Source organism: Passer domesticus, unplaced genomic scaffold (assembly GCF_036417665.1).
Source record: "Passer domesticus isolate bPasDom1 unplaced genomic scaffold, bPasDom1.hap1 HAP1_SCAFFOLD_67, whole genome shotgun sequence".
NCBI classification, from domain to species: Eukaryota; Metazoa; Chordata; class Aves; order Passeriformes; family Passeridae; genus Passer; species Passer domesticus.
Genome location: NW_026990168.1, coordinates 233,898 through 250,243, shown reverse-complemented (window position 1 = coordinate 250,243; position 16,346 = coordinate 233,898). Strand labels below are relative to the sequence as shown.

The 16,346-nt window shown below is 49.9% G+C and overlaps 1 long non-coding RNA gene across 2 annotated transcripts; it reads right to left on the bottom strand.

The window, feature by feature from the left end:
- Positions 1-495: 495 nt before the first annotated feature.
- LOC135293086 (uncharacterized) lies at positions 496-5,532 on the bottom strand. Of its 2 annotated transcripts, XR_010355220.1 has the most exons (5): positions 5,304-5,532; positions 4,425-4,564; positions 2,312-2,436; positions 2,089-2,179; positions 496-761 (listed from the first exon to the last, which is right to left on the bottom strand). It is a non-coding gene; the product is annotated as an uncharacterized LOC135293086 (long non-coding RNA). The 2 variants fall into 2 exon arrangements; XR_010355219.1 differs by lacking the exons at positions 4,425-4,564; positions 5,304-5,532 and having other exon boundaries at positions 2,312-2,458.
- Positions 5,533-16,346: the final 10,814 nt, after the last annotated feature.

Sequence of the window (16,346 nt, the reverse complement as noted above, 5' to 3'; positions counted from 1 at the left end):
CAATTTGTAAGCTCAAGCATTGGCTATGTCAAGAATGGCATGGACAGTGGGAATATGTGCACTCTCAGCAAGTTTGCCAGCACCAGAGGCATGGGATGCCATCCAGAGGGACCAGGACAAGCTTGGCAAGTAGGGCCCTGGGAACCTCATTGGTTTCAACTAGGCCAAGTGCAAAGTGCTGCATCTCTGGGGTTGGGACATGCCCTGGCACTGAGGCACGCCTGGGGATGAAGGTGGGGAGGACTTGGAGGTGCTGGTGGATGAGAGGCTGGATATGAGCATAAAAACCTATAGATATCCAGTAAAAAAATGAAATGGAAGCATATCTAAAAGGGGTCCATCAGTTTAATACCCTTGGCACTTGGATTGTGTGACTCCTTTTCTGCCTGGGTCCTGAGCTCTCTGCTCTTCTCTTTGGCTTTGATCATGGCAAACATTTCATAAAAATCCAAAGGATGGGATTTTTTTACCCTCTCTCATTCTGTTTACTCACCTTTGGACTTAGGAGTCTTCCCCTGCACCCTGGCAGACACTGGGAATCCAGAATGTGTCAGAACCTTATTTTTCAGTTGTACTTCAGGGGTGGAGGCGGAAATGGATCTGACACTTGGAGACAGCTTCAAAATTGAACAGGATGTGGAAGGCAGGTCCAAGAAAGGCGAGTGGCCACCAGCTGCTGGCTGGACATCACTGGGCTCTTGGTCAATCCTCTGCTTCTTGCCCATCACAGAACTGAGAAAGTCAGAAGCCAGAGGCCGTTTCTGCAAAGATGATCCCGATTAGTTTTGCTTCCATTCTGAACAAACAGCATTTCTGAACTGGCAATGGTTGAAAACACACCTTTCTTACCTAAAACAGCCTTTCAAACAAGGAGTGCTGCAGCTAAATATGTTCTCTATTTCATCCCTACTGTCTCACCCCAGTATTCAGCAAGTCTTTCTCCTAGTCTATAGCTCAAAGGCTTTGGGACAAAGACACTCCCTTCAGCACCTCTATCAAAGGCTTCCCCAAAATGGGGAGCTCAGGCTGGTTTTATCTTTCTCCCTGTTTCACCTTAGACACACCAGGAAAACACTCAGCTCTTGCTGTCACACACCCACACGATTCCCCAAAGCAGCCCCAAGGAGCCGCCGGTGCGGTGCCGATCGCAGCGTGTCCAGAGCAGAGATGATAACAACAGAGAGAAGCCCCAGTCTGGCTGCAGGTCTCATTCCTGGTGTTCTCCAGAGGAAACCCTGGATCACAGCCTATTCCCTACCGAGCAAACACTGCTCCTATCCGTGTACATCAGCAGCTCAGAGCAGGAGTGCCAGACACGGCTCCGTGCCTGCCTGCTGACAGAAATCCTGTGGGCAAGGAGCCAGGACATAAGAGGATGCTGGGCCCTGCAACATTTCCTGCTCTGGCTGGGAAAAGAGTAGGGAAAAACAGAGCTGTGTCCTCCCTCCTCTATTTAAAGAGTATTTTTAATCTTTAGGAAACTAACTTTTCATGCAGTGTTTTCCAAGATTCTTTCAAAAGGTTTGCCTTGCCCTCTTGTATTGGTAAGAAAACAGACCATGTTCTGATTTTAAGCCTGACAAGTCTGAGGTATTCCATGATGATTCAGAGTCCCCTCCTCTCACATGGGATAGTCTGAATCAAAATGGGAGCCTAAATACTGCTTAGGACAGAAAAACAAGTTTCCTACAAATGCCTCACTACGGGAATTTGTCCTTATTCTAGACTTCCCTAAGATTTCTCTTCAAACAGTAGCACTGGCATGACCGTGCATGTTTTAAGGACTAGAGGTGCCATAACATCAAGAACCCTGCACAGACACAGCCAGGTACCAGAAACATGTCCACATCTTGTCCTTAGCAGAGTTTCCTATGCACCATGAGAAACAAGTCATGTGTGCAAGCTTGTTGCAGGCTTTGACATTGCAACCATCTGGAAAAGTATACAGGAATCCCATTGGAAGTACATGCCTCAGGTTCATACAATATAAAGAGAGCACTACTGCTTCATATCACAGCTTGGGCACCAGGAGCAAGTGGGATAAAACATCATTCATGGTAGAGAATGTTTAAAAAATTCACAAAATACCTGAGCAGTTCTGGGTAGAGTATCTCCTTCAGAAGGTCCCAGAGATGGTGACTGGCTGGTGCTGGTGGCATTTTGAGATGGAGTTGGTTTTCTGTAAGGATGGCCCAACATTTCAGGTTACAAAGCAAAACTATCAACAGTCATCATTCTTTTCTCACAGGGAAAAGAGACCTTCATTTCCCAGAGGGTTTTTTGAAATGATTGTTGTCCTGACTGAACTTACTGAGAAAGGGTCACCTCCAATGTCTGTCTATCTCTTTCAGTGTAGCCAGGCCAATCTTCCTGGATGTCTTTAAAGAAATGTTCCTTCAGGCTGAAAGAATTCTCATTTGCATCCAGGTTGGCTACCTAAGGACAGACATTTAAAACATAAATGTTGATTTCAGCTAAAGGCAGACTACAGATGTAAAACTGGTCCTGCAAAGCTAAAGCAAAGCTGAAAAGAAATCATGCACCAGTTTTCCTGGACTTTTGTTCAATGTGAAGAACAAAGGAGCTGACATGTAAGAGGTAACAATATTAAAGAGGTGTGGTCCATTTGGGCTCTAGAAATTTGGAGATAAATAAATGCCAAAGTGCTGCAAGCATGGAGGAAATGGATGCTATGAAAACCTCTCCCTGCACCAAGGATCCAGGTTTTTTAGTCTTTAACACAGCTTTGAGAGTCAAAGTCCCCTATGCCAGAACTCTCAACCTTCACCATTTGAAATACAAGGAGAGGCCAGGCTTTTCCTTTCTGTTTCCTTTTCTTTTGAGTAAGACCTGAAGAACATCATCTCCATGGGCAAATCCATATTTTTCCACCCTCAGGAGGACACTGGCTACCCTCTTGTTTCACCCAGCTGCATTGCCATGGCAGAGCACAGCCTGGGGCTCTAATGGGGCATGCTTTCACCATCCCGTGAAGCTCCACAGGATGCTGGCATTTGTCTCTGCAAACAGAACTGCTTTTCTTTCTCAAGTGCTTGCTCAGAGGAAACTACAGCTTCCTATGGAACACTTGTGGGAGATAACCTACCTAGAGCTACACTTCAACAGCTAAAAAGTAACCAAGATACCCAGAATCAGGAATTCACTTATTAAAAGCGCAACTAAGGCTGTGTTGGAAGAAAAGGAAGGCTGTGAGTGTAAGAGTTCAGCAAGTTCACCCTACTGGTTTTTCATCTATACCCAAAAAAAATGTCACCTCCCTGTGAAGCTAAGAATAATGTGAATAATCGTTTTCAGGATGAAGTGCTGAAGTTCACACAGCCCTTTCAGAATGCAAACCAGTACCTTGAGGCAGTTCACACTGCAAACAAGAAAATACTCTTTCAAAATCTCCTTAAACATTGACAAGAAGAAAAGGGAAAGGAGAAAATTTTTTCACCTCTTACCCTCTAAGGAGCTGAGCTTTGAAATCCTATAATCCCTTCTTTCATAGCTAAAAAGGAAATATTGCTACATGATATGCTACCTAATTCTTGCATAATTCAGCAACAGCCTACATGGATAGGGAATATTGAAAAAGGAAGGAAACAGCCACTGAATCCTTCCCTCAATGTGAATTGTAGGAATGATCAAGAAATAAAGTGATAAAGAAATACCAGTGGAACTAAACAAACACCTGGAAAAGTTACTGAAAAATAATAGGTGCCAAGGAATTTGAAGACTTGATACACATGACAACAAAGAACCCCTGTGCTCAAAGTTGGGCTACCACCTCTATCATGGAGTATTTGCCTGAAACACCCTCCCCTGGAAAGCAATCCCCACAGATCCCAGCAGCAGCCAAGTACCATTGAGTGGCCACCAAATCCTTCAAGTGAAATACTGCCCTAGGCAACTACCAAAATTCTCTCCTCTGAAACTTGTCTCAGAATATTTTAAGGACCTCAACTAAGTTTTTCATCCTCTTGAGAGTTTCACCCTGTAGAGTTAGTCCATGAAGCAGTTAAAGAGTGGAAGGAAAAGAGAGAGGATTACAAAAAGGCACGAGAAGCAAGAACATTACAAAGAATTTATCATTGCCAGCCATTCTAGAAAAACAACAACAATGCCTCCCAAGTTTGGAAGGTTTCTTTCTTTCTTCAGATGGACTTGCTGTTGGGGAGAAACTGGGTAAAGCTGATGGAAAAATCTAAACCAGGAGTATTTGCTAAGCCTCTCATTAGTTTCTAATTGAAACCCTGAAGTAAGACAGCTGAGAGTTAGCATTGCTGGCAGCGACTCCAGGATCTCACCTCCTGAAGGATCTTTCCAAGAGATTCCTTGTCCTTTTGCACAACTCCCTCTCTCTCTAAGTGGGAAAGCAGCTCTGGCTTCTTGTAATTCTTCAGAGCCAGTAGATGAATCACCCTGTCTCTGATGGATCGTTGCGAAACAGTCCTGAAATTTCTCCGGAAGAATTTGGCAGGGTTCGTGGGCATCGTTCTCTTCCTCTCAGGCACAAGATCTGGAGAGCTGCATGGGGCTCTCCTGAGCTCTGGTATTTTCACTTCAGTAAAGGAAAAACAGAAAAAGAGTTGTCAAATGGGGGGTTGGGAGAAGGCAAGGAAGTTGATTCAAAAGGATGTACCGAGACTGCTGAAACTCTGTTTGTTCAGCATTGATAGATCAGTTTTAAGAATCCAAGCAGTAAAGCATTAGGAAGAAACAGTCCTTAAAAATACCGGGTAAAGGAATGCTATTGGAGGGGTGGTATTTATGAAAAATTACTTTTATGCATGGTGCTTTTATATGATTTCCCCAATTTGTAAGCTCAAGCAGTGATCTATGTCAAGAATGACATGGACAGTGGGATTAAATGCACCCTCGGCAAGTTTGCCAGCACCAGAGGCATGGAATGACATCCAGAGGGACATGGAGAGCCTTGGCAAGTAGGGCCCTGGGAACCTCATTGGTTTCAACAAGGCCAAGTGCAAAGTGCTGCATCTTTGGGGTTGGGACATGCCCTGGCACCGAGGCACACTTGGGGATGAAGGTGGGGAGGACTTGGAGGTGCTGGTGGATGAGAGGCCAGGTATGAGCTGACACCGTGTGCCGGCAGCCCAGAAAGGCAACTGTGTGCTGGGCTGCACCAGGGGAAGCATAGCCAGCAGGTCGAGGGAGGGGATATGACACACCAGGCACTGCTTTGAAACCAGGAACTCGTGCTTGGTGTCCGATGGAGACTCTCCGAGTCCGGTGAGACATCCGGGAGCTTTGTCTCTTCCATCACACACACAGAGACTGACCTTTCTTTACACGCTCCTTCAATCTTTAAATGTAGGTCAAACTTTTAATGCCTTTCTCCACTTCCTGGTCCTTGGACCATGCCTCTTTGGTATTTGCCTGCAAACCTAATTACACAGACATCACACACTTCAATTACTTAGAACAAGGTAAACATGCCAGTTATTGAGTGGGGGCACTGCTAGTGTTTTCAGAAGTTCAATCTGATGTATGTACAGAAACTTCCCACAGCATTCAAGCAAAAGACCTCCCAAAATGATACCCCTGAATGACTTCTAATGAAAATTACCTGAAACCATAACCAAGCATCAAGATTAAAATTAGGTAAGAGTTCTTCACCACAGGGTGGTCAAGCACTGGGACAGGCTCCCTTAGTGGGCTCATGGCACCAAGTCCAGCAGAGCTCATGAAGCATTTGGACAAGGTCCACAGGCACCTGGTGGGATTCTTGGGGACAGAGCTGCACTTGCATGTCCTTGTGGACTAATATGGACTAAGCATTTAAATTTTAAATTGTAGAATTATGTGTTGAATTTTAACCTTTTACTTAGGAAACCTCTGCCAAGGTACAAAGGGCATAGGAAAATGCAAATTTCTGAAGCTTCTTGCTATTGTGAGAGTCTGTCCAAAACTTCCCTCATTTTTTGCCTCTCGATCGTCATGAAAGCCAAGACCACCGGGGAAAGGGAAAGATCCTGTTCTGAAAATCCAGGTCTGTCTGGTCCACCAAGCCAGATTATTGCCTATGGGTGTGTTTGCTCAACTCATGGAACACTGCACCCAAGAAGGGGCAGTGTGCTCTCCTTCGCCTGCATCACCTAGCAACGCTAGTGCTGGAATTTCTCCACCCTTCTGACTTGGCTGGACTTTCTCTCTGGAATGACCTTCCCGGAGGTCGCCACAAAAGGACCCTCCATTCACCGCACATCAACCACCATGACAGATGGACTGAGATGGGAGAGGGCTCTCCCCTCAAGGACTGGGACATGCGACTCCTACATGGAAAAGCTCCCCTCTTCTTCCCAAAAGGACTGAGACTGAAATCCCTACCGTAGGGTGAGGGAAGGCGTGCGTGGGGACCAAAGCAAGTTTTGCAAGCGACCACTGGACCGAGAACACAGTGGTTCCTGCCTACAACATCTGCTGCTGACGACGCCTGCTCCTGATGGACTACTGATGGACTCCTTGTACCCTTTATCAATAGACTATTTTGAAATGTGTCCCCTTCCCCCATTTCAAAAGGACTATAAAAAGGTTTAGAGCTGACTGATACCCTGGAGATCTCCCCTGACGTGAAGACGACAGGCCTCTTTGTCGACCGGACTTCGAGGGACGTTGTCATCCGCACCTCTGGTAGCTATATACCTCCTTGCCCTCCCTCTCTTCTTTTTCTTTTCCTTATTCTTTTCCCTTTCTTAATTCCCCTTCTCTCTAACCCATCTTTTCTATGACTATTTAATAAAAGTACATGTATTTTGATTTTACTGCAAATCCCCTTGTTGTGTCAGTTTTTGCACCCTGAGATCAGTGAAAAAGAACCTACACGAATCACGTCCTTAGGACAGATCGTGTCACCTATGAAGGACAATACCAGTGTAATAAATAGGGCAGGAGATCTTTCTCCTTTTTAATGTCTTTATTTAAAAAATTCAGCTCACGTTGGGGAGAAATGACAGGTCACCCGCACCCCCGCTGCTCCCAGGAGTGGCACGGAGGAGGAGGATGATGCAGCTGTGCCCGCTGGTATGCAGGCAGAGCTGGGGCTTCCGTCCTCGAGGGAGTAGTGGGAATTCCGCTTCTTTGGTCTAACATTCCAGGTCCTCTTTCTAGCTGACATCCTTTCAGGTTAGGGTGAGGAGTAAAAAGGATCTTAGCAGATACTGGATTAACTTCCTCATCTTTAGACATTACTTAGGTTTCTTAATTCCACGTCGACTCATTGTTTTTAGGGGTTTTTTCCCGGAAAATTGCAAAATTTGGTGAAATGCATTCTCATCTGCATACTAGCTCTGATGTCACCCCCCCCACCCTGCTACCTGCAGGCTCCTGGGAAGCAGCAGGGGGACAATTGCGCTTGATTTCTAACCATTAACAGGTAATTGAAGAAAAACTATTAACAAGAGGTGATTGCAACATGAAGCTATCAACAACAAATAGTCAACATTTCAACTCACAACAACTGGCCCAACCGGTTTAACTTTGCAGCCTTAAAAAAAAATGGATAATTTGTTGGGGCGAACACCCCAGGTGTGGAGACACGAGGCTTGACTCCATTTCAGAAGCCTGATTTATTATATATTCTATTAAAATAGTACATTAAAATTATACTAAAAGAACAGAGAGGAAAAAATGACCAGAAGGCTACAAAGAAGAAGAATAGAATAGAATAGAATAGAATAGAATAGAATAGAATAGAATAGAATAGAATAGAATAGAATAGAATAGAATGCATAACAAAAATCTTGCGACTGCTCACAGGCTCAACACAGTTGGCTGTGATTGGTCATCAAGTGAAACCAATCCACATGGACCAATGGAAGATGCACCTGTTGCATTCCACAGCAGCAGATAGTTATTGTTTACATTTCTTTCCTGAGGCCCTCAGCTCCTCAGGAGGGGAAAAATCCTAGGAAAGGATTTTTAATAAAATATCATAGCTACAGATAACTTTTTTACTCATAACACCAGGAGAAGACCAGGGAATGCAGGAAGGCTAGACTAAGGAGCTCCTCTGTCTCCAAGCTGATCCAAACCAACAGACGTACTCAGATAAGCACCAGGGGACCACAGTGCACGCACAAAGGAGAAAAGTTCAAAAGTTCAGTCATGACCAAGACCACAGCCTTCGGCCTCAGAGACCACCAAAGACCCCAGTGTGACCACCACAGGAAACAACGCGTGCCCAGAAGGGCGTGGATCTCATCGCCATGGGAGGGGAGGACAGGCGGGGCCAGGGGTTGAATGTGCATGAAGAGATTGTGTAATGCATTGCATATGGAACAGGTTTGTGAACAAAGATGTGGCTCGGACCAGGGCTCGGGGCACAAGTTTTCACGAGAGCCATCTCACTTGTGCCAGGCCCTGACACGCATCCCCACTTCATAACTACATCAGTTTGTGGAGTGGCGCTACAGGACATGAAATGTAACAACGCAGACACGCATCTCTCCAAGGTAGAAAAGGGGGCAGTTGAATTTCTGACTCCAACACTTACAGATTTCCAAAAGTGACAGTGGATTGGAGGGTGAAAGTGCCACTTCTCCAATGACACTGGACAAACCAACAGTCCATCAAAGTTCTCCTCCTGCAGAAAAGAATGCATAACAATACGTTATTTGCATAACGTGTGTGAGAAAGTTTGTTACAAGAATGTAAACATCAGAAGGTTTAGAAAAACTTGTCCTAGGGTGAGGTTATGATGCTTGCATCCCCAATCGTGTGTTCTGTTAATGCTGGATATTACGTACTGTGCCTTCACGACTGGCCCTGAAGAGCAAGGTTTGTTTTGGTTTGTTATCAGCCTGCTCCCCCACGGCTGGCAGGACAGACAGACAGCTCAGTTCATAATGCAGCTTTTGCTTTTTGCTTTGCTTGCTGTTGCTTGATTTGCTCTTGCTTCTGCTGTGCTCCTGCTTTGCTTTTGCTTTTTGGCTTCTGCTTGTTAGTCAGTTTAGCTAAGCAGTACAGATTTTTCCCTGGACTGTTTTTCCTTTCCCTTTTTGAAACCACTCACACCTGCTCCAGACTGGGACCTGGGAAACACCGAGAGTTTGCATCCTGTGGCCTGCAGCAGCTATCCCCAGCGCCAGAGGGAGCGACAGCAGAGCCACCACTGCCAGGAAAGACTTTCTGAATTTGTCATCCTTTTCAGATGGGTGAAAGCATTGTCATCTGGTATTGTTCATTTTGTGTGCTGGGGGTGTTTTGCCTGTCAAATAAACAGGTTCTTTCCACTTCTCTGCAAGGAATCCTACCCGAACTGCTGGGGGGAAGGGGCCATGTGGGGTTGCTTTCTGGGGGGCCCCTTTGGAGGTTTTCTCCCAGAGTGACCCTAATCCAGGACAGAACATTAAAAACCAGGGCGACAGTGGAGTCCATTTATTCTGCATATGGCTTCACTGTGACCAGCGGTGGGAAGGGAAGGGAAGGGAAGGGAAGGGAAGGGAAGGGAAGGGAAGGGAAGGGAAGGGAAGGGAAGGGAAGGGAAGGGAAGGGAAGGGAAGGGAAGGGAAGGGAAGGGAAGGGAAGGGAAGGGAAGGGAAGGGAAGGGAAGGGAAGGGAAGGGAAGGGAAGGGAAGGGAAGGGAAGGGAAGGGAAGGGAAGGGAAGGGAAGGGAAGGGAAGGGAAGGGAAGGGAAGGGAAGGGAAGGGAAGGGAAGGGAAGGGAAGGGAAGGGAAGGGCTGTGTAGCCTCAGGGTCCGACAGGGCTGGTGAGCAGCCCCAGAGACACAACAACCCAGGTGCAACCAGACTTGATTTCCAGGTCGAAACACTCGGCATAGCTGGCCTGGACTTCCCTGTAAGGCACGTGGGGGATTTGGAGTCCCCCGTAAGGTGCACGACGGGGTGGGGCCCCTTGTGACACACCCAGGGATATTTTAGGTTTCCTCTGAGGCAGGGAGGGCAATGGGGTCCACTTCAAGTCATGCAAGGGATTTGGAATCCTGTGTGAGGCATGTAGAGGGTTTGGGATCTCTCCCAAGGTGTGCAGGGTGCTGGGATCTCTCCTGAGGCACATGTCGGGGTCCTGGGGTCTCATTTCACATGTAGAAAGGGCTGTGGACTCTCGTAAGCGTGCAGGTGCTTTGTGTCCCTCCTGCTGTACACAGTGGGGCCGGAGTGTCTGCTGAGGCACGCAGGGGATGGGGACCTCCGGCAGTCCCTCCCGGGCCCGTGCGGCTCGGGGCTGCCGCGGCCCAGGGCCAGCCGCCGTGCCGGGATGGCGGTGGCGAGGCGCCGAGGCGGAGCTGCCCCGCCGGGTCACGCTGCACCGGCACGGCACGGGCGGTGCTGAGCGCCGGGCAGTCGGCACCACCAGCCCAGGGGCCACAGCCCCGGCCCTGCCTCTTTTGGGGCCAGGCACAGACAGCCCCGTGGGACGGGCACCGCTCAGTGCCTGAGGGGACGGAACAGATGCCAGAGGAGCCCCAGGAACCCTGTACAGGGCCCTTGCGTTGCCCGCCCGGCTCCCCCGGGCCTGTGGCCATCCCGGGCAGCAGGGGCTCGCTCTGGGCTGTGCTCTCCCCGGCCAGCGGGGCTCCGGGCCAGCACCCGGCTCCTGCCACTGCCCTGAGAATGCTGAGGGGCTTTCGCGGCGGAACTGAACTTGACAGGGACAGAATTCATAGGAGACTTGTTCTGGCCTTTTACAAGGTTAACTGAGAAACAACTTAAAATCCCAGGCTAAATCGTCTGCTTTAACGCGTGGGGATTCCTTCAAGACCCTTCCTAATTCCCGTGGTGCCGGGCCGGGCCGCGTCCCAGCGAGCACCAAGACCCAGCAGCTCGATGGATGCAGCACGGCTGGCACCAGGGAAATGAGTCAGTGTCCCTACAGCTGCCTGCTCTGCCTGCACGGCTGTCACACAACAGCAATGTTACAGAAGGAACAGGCATTTTTACATCCTCACGACCGTGTGATCTTTGGTCCTGGCGGTGGATCAGAGAGAAAAGCCAAATGTGACAGAGTAAACGTGACTCTAGGAGAGGGATGCCTCAGCAGCGGGTCTGGGGACCTGTGGTGCCAGCCAGTGGCCCGGCACTTGGACACAGCAGCAAGACCCCAGACTATCACACTTCACCTGGGAGGGTAGAAAAGCTCAGGGGTTCTTTGTTCAAGGTCCTCCAGAGGCACCAGCTGAAGCTGCCACAGCTCCACCTTGATAAAACTGTTTAAAAAGATCCAGAGGTCTGACACTCTGCTGTGGAGGACATTCCACATGTTATATTTGCCCAATTATCCAATTTTAAAAGAAGCCACAAAAACAACCAAACAAAATGAAACGAAACAGCAATTTGAATTATGTAGCTTAATATATATACAATTGAATACATTCAAAATATTGACAGTATCATTTGCTGGAAGTAACGAATAATTTGGTCCTGATAATAGCGTATAAGCAAAAATAACCATGCGGGGTATGCGTGGGGTACGGAGTGCAGGGCTTTTGGACCCCCGTCACCTCACGTACTAGCGTGTCAAGCCAAAATTCCCCTTTTTATGCTGTATGTCATTACCATCTCCTCCCATTTTCAATTCATCACACTTGTATCACTGCCCTCATCATCACCTTTACCACGCATGCTCCACACTTCTTTAAGTAAGTTGTACCACTGTTTGGGGATATTCTTTGAGGAAGGCCTCTCCTCTTCCTCCATGTCCTGTAGTTCACCTTTTGGATTACACATGCGCACCAAGCTGCTACAGTATAAGCCAATACTGTGTTCTAACATTAAAGCAGTGGATCTCATATAATCAACATTTTCCTGGTGTCCAACCAAATTCTCCTCTCTTCCACTAAATTTAATCATAGTTATCTCTTGCTTCCTCCTCTTCTGAACATCTGCAGGAGACCTGTAGGGAGAGGGATAAACCCTCCTCTCCCTTTCTTGCTTGGCATTACACCTTTAACTGTTTTATTATTTCCAAATATTAATTACTTTATTAATATTGATTACTCTTTCAAATTTGTCAGCATGAATCATATCTATTTACCACACACAGTTCTCATCTTTTGGGCATTTAGGAGCTTTTCATTTTGCTTTGCACCCAAGAAAAATATACCCCCAAATGTGCACAAATAGCTCTTTTCGCATATCCTCCTTTTCAGCTGGTTTTTCCATTTTTCTCTGCTATCTTGTCCTCATCTTTCCACAAGTCCTGTGTCTATTCAAGTCCAGCCTGGGACCGTGCACGCCTTTGCTTTAGTTCTGTAGTGATTTATGCCCAGCCATCCTGCCAACCACACCCATTTCAATGTTGCAACAACCTAACTCTGGGATGCAGTATGTGAATCACACTCTGCTGTGTGAGCTGGCAGAGCACCAGAGCAGGCTCTGAAGAAGGGGCATTCGGTACATTAGTGAAGTGAGTGCTGGAACCTGGGCTAGCTCTTAGAACTCCGGCACTACGGCAGGAGTCGGGAACTGCCTCGCTATGGGGATTTACCAGAGGCAGAACCTGTAGTGCCACTTGCTCTCCAGTGCCAGACACAAGCCACGACAGGGACGAGGCACAGGAGAAAGGAGGAGGCGTCCCGTCTTCAGGTTCCGCAAGGAACACCTTAGTCCAGGCGAAGAGAACAGGATGAAAAGCCCCTAGCTGTACTGCCCAAGGGGTTTTGTACACATACAAGTCATGGGGTGGATGCAAACAATGAACCAATAGGGAATGCTCAGGAGAGGAGTGAGGGGATTACATCAAGTGTCTGGGGCCAGTTGGGGTAGGAGGGTGGAGAGGATGGGTCACAAGGGCCAATGGGGCTCCCAGGAGTAGGGGAATTCCAAAGGGGAGTTGCAGTCAGGGATTGGCCCAAAGGTTTGGGAACCAAGGGGCTGGGTTGCCTTGACAGGCAGGGAAAGAGCTGGAACAAGGGGTGGGGAAGGGCACGAGGGACAGTTTGGAGGGAGGGTAAAACCCACAGGTGAACCAAGTCAGGAAAAAAAATGGGGGATAACAGAGCCCTTAAACAACACTTAAAATGAAATCAATAAAATAAATTTGAACTGCAACAATAAGAGCATCTTGAGGGACGCAGCCTGACCAGCAATGTCAGCAGGCAAAAGAAAGGTTTTGCTGAGCAATGGCCCTTTGATGAAGCAAAACATTTACAATCAGGGCAGTCCATTCATGCGGACGGGCGCACACTCTGGGGGTAGAGCTGAGGCCATGAGGTCACAGCAGGGCTCTGGGGTCACAGCAGGCTGAGCTCTCAGCAGGCCCTGAGGTCACAGAGGTGCCAGAGGTGCCAGAGCCCCGTGGTTGCAGAGCAGCCCAAGGAGCCAGCACTCAGTCCCTGAGCACAACTGTTGCGGCAGCAGCGGCGGTGGCAGCAGCGGTGCTGACGTTGGGACAGCGGTGTCGGGACAGCGGTGGCAGCAAGAGCTGCGGGACTGGCGGAGGACAAGGCACCATGGCCCTTGCTCTGCGCCTCCTACTCCTGCTGCTCCTGGCCGTGGCCCTGCCTGCCAGGGCTGCCCAGGCTGCTCCGCTGCAAGCGCGGCGAGCAGGTGAGCCGGCAGCCTGGCTGCCCTTTCCCGGGACAGCGCTCCCGGCTCCCTGGGAAGCGCTGGGGATGGTTTTGCCCAGGGCTTTTGGGAGGGTTTCCTCTGTGGGAGGGAGAGAGACCCCACGGGCCCTGGGCTACTCCAGCCACCCCTCCAGAGATGTTGCAAAGGGCCTGCAAAGAAGTTGGAGAGTGACCAGGAGCCAGCCCAGAGCTCCCCAGGCCCCTGTGCACCTTTGGCCATGTCCATTCACATCTGGCTCCCACAGCCTTACCCAACACCCCTGCATTGCCCAGTTCCCTGTGGCAGAAGGGGATCCCAGCACACCATGGAAATGGTTCTGGTCTCTGCTCCCTTCTAGCCTGGAATCGTGACATGGGTTTTCAGGAAGTCCTGATGAATGATGGTTTGAAGTTCCTGGAGGATGCTGGAGGCAAGTTTTCATTCTGCCTTTCCTTAGTGAATAATAAGGGTCAGTGCAACAGAAACTCACTTATAAACCATTTCCCTTAACAAAATCTTAAGATTAAAAGAATCTGGAAACCTTGCCCTGCTCCCTTCTGGATCCCTGAGGGATCCCACAGGATCACTGTCAGTGGGAGGAAGGAGCATTTAGCTTTCAATCTTCCTCCCGTGTGCTGTGCCAGTGTGTCCTTCCGTGTGCTCTGTGCAGTCACAGAGAAGAGCAGAGAGGGAAGGGGCCGGGCCCAGGGCTGTGCCCCGGGGCTGAGCCTTGTGGGCAGCCTGAGGATCTCCTGCAGTGCCACAGGAGCTCTTCTGTCCTGCCTTTCTTTGCAGCTGAACCTGCCGGTGAAGGTCCCACATCCAGGACTGAGGCTCTGGGAGATGCTGAGGGTAGGTCAAGGCCTTTCCCCTGAGAGAGCTGCCAGCTCAGAGCCCAAAGCTGGGCCAGGGAGGCAGCGCTGCAGGTGCCAGCACAGAACCATGCATGTGTGTGCCCGCGCCCTGCACGATCCCCTCACGGCTGCTGCGGCTCAGTGGTGCCCGTGCAGATCAGCAGAGATGGCAGAAGCTTCTGTGGCTGTTGAGTTACAGGTGTGTCTGCAGGGAAAACTTCTCAAGCTCCAGGGCTGGATGCTTGGCCCCAACCCAGCTCCCATGGCAGGGGTGAGTAGTGTGTCCCTGCTGACCCCACAGGCTGAGCCCTGCTTTTGTGGGATCCATTCCTGGGAAATGGAACTACTTTCTCTTAAGGTCCTCCGACAGGAGAAACCAAAGACATGGCAGGCAAGAAATTCCAGGACCCATTAGAAATCATGTGGCAAATGCTGAAGGAACGTCTGCAGAGAAGACAAGGTGGGTGCATTTCCCTCATTCTTCCCCTGGGTCTCAGCAGCTGGGGAAGACTTTGGCTGCACATCTAGACACGCCGTGCCTGGCACAGCTGGAAGGGATCCATGGCAGCCTCACTGCCCCGCTGCTGCTTTCACGCCCTGCAGGGCTGTTTCCCAGCCTGGCCTGGCTGCAGCTTCTGCCCAGCCTCTGCAGGAAGGCATTTGGCATCAGCTGACAGACAGCCCAAACTGGACCACCGGACATGCCCACCCTCAGATCCCCTGCACTTCCTGGTGTCCAGGCAGATCAGATGTTGGGGCTCTTTGGGGAAGGAAGCAGCCTTGGGTTGTCCCAAAATCCTGGGTGTTTTCTGATCCTTATCCATTCCTTTCACAAGTGATGCCTCCTGAAATTGTCCCCTTCCCCATTCCCAGTGAGGAATGTTTCCATCTGATCCAGCTGTCTCTTTTCCATTTTCCAGAAATGAAAGGAGAGCCTGTGCAGAAGGAAGCATTTCCCAGAGGAAGCAGTGGTTCTGTGCCAGCCTCTGCTGCAGGAAGGGAGGCCATGCCAGGCACAGACACAGGAGGTAATTGCTGTGCCTCTGGGCCTGAGCCCTGCTGAGGCTTGAGCTGCCCTCTCTGCTGCTTGGCAGTGCGGGCACAGCCTGGACTAGAGCGGCACAGCCCAGGGGAATTATCCCGAGCAGGCTCAGGGCACTCGGGTCCTGAGCAGTCCTGCTGGGGTCCCTCCTTGGGAGACATGTCCTGAAACCTGGCAGCGACTGCACGGGGTGCCCACGGTGGGGAAAGGACAGAGGGGGAGAGCAAGGCTCCAGTGTGTCCTGAGAGGGCCTGGCTTGTTGCCCTTGGGATCTGGGGGGTGTCCCCACAGAAGGAGGGCAGGAGGGACAGAGGGAGGTAGGGAGGCATAGCTGTGGCACTGCCTGCTGCAGTTTGCCCCAGGGCTTTAGGGAGGATTTCCTCTGTGTCTGAGGGAGAGAGCCCCAGGGCCCTGTGCTGCTCCAGCCACTCCTCCCTGGGATGTTGCTGAGGGCAGGGAAAGGGTGTGGAGAGTGACCAGGAGCCAGCCCAGAGCTCCCCAGGCCCCTGTGCACCTTTGGCCATGTCTATTCACATCTGGCTCCCACGGCCTTAGCCGACCCCCTTGCAGTGCCCAGTTTCCTGTGGCAAAACGGGATCCCAGCACACCCTGGAAAGTGTTCTCATCTGTGCTCCATTCTAGATGAAGTTGCTGGGAAGGCTTCTCCATCAGCTTGGATGAATAAAGTTTTGAAGCCCTTGGAGCCTCCTGCAGGTATGTTCTCAGTGTGCCACCAAGGAAGAATTGTAGACAAGCGGGCAGGAACCAGGTGACAGAAGCTTCTGTGGCTGTTGTGTTACAGATGTATCTACAGGGAGGACTTCTCCAGCTTCTCCAGCTCCTACCTTGGATGCTATACGCAAGCCCAGCTCCCATCACAGTGGTGAGTAGTGTGTCCCTGCTGACCTCAGAGGCTGAGCC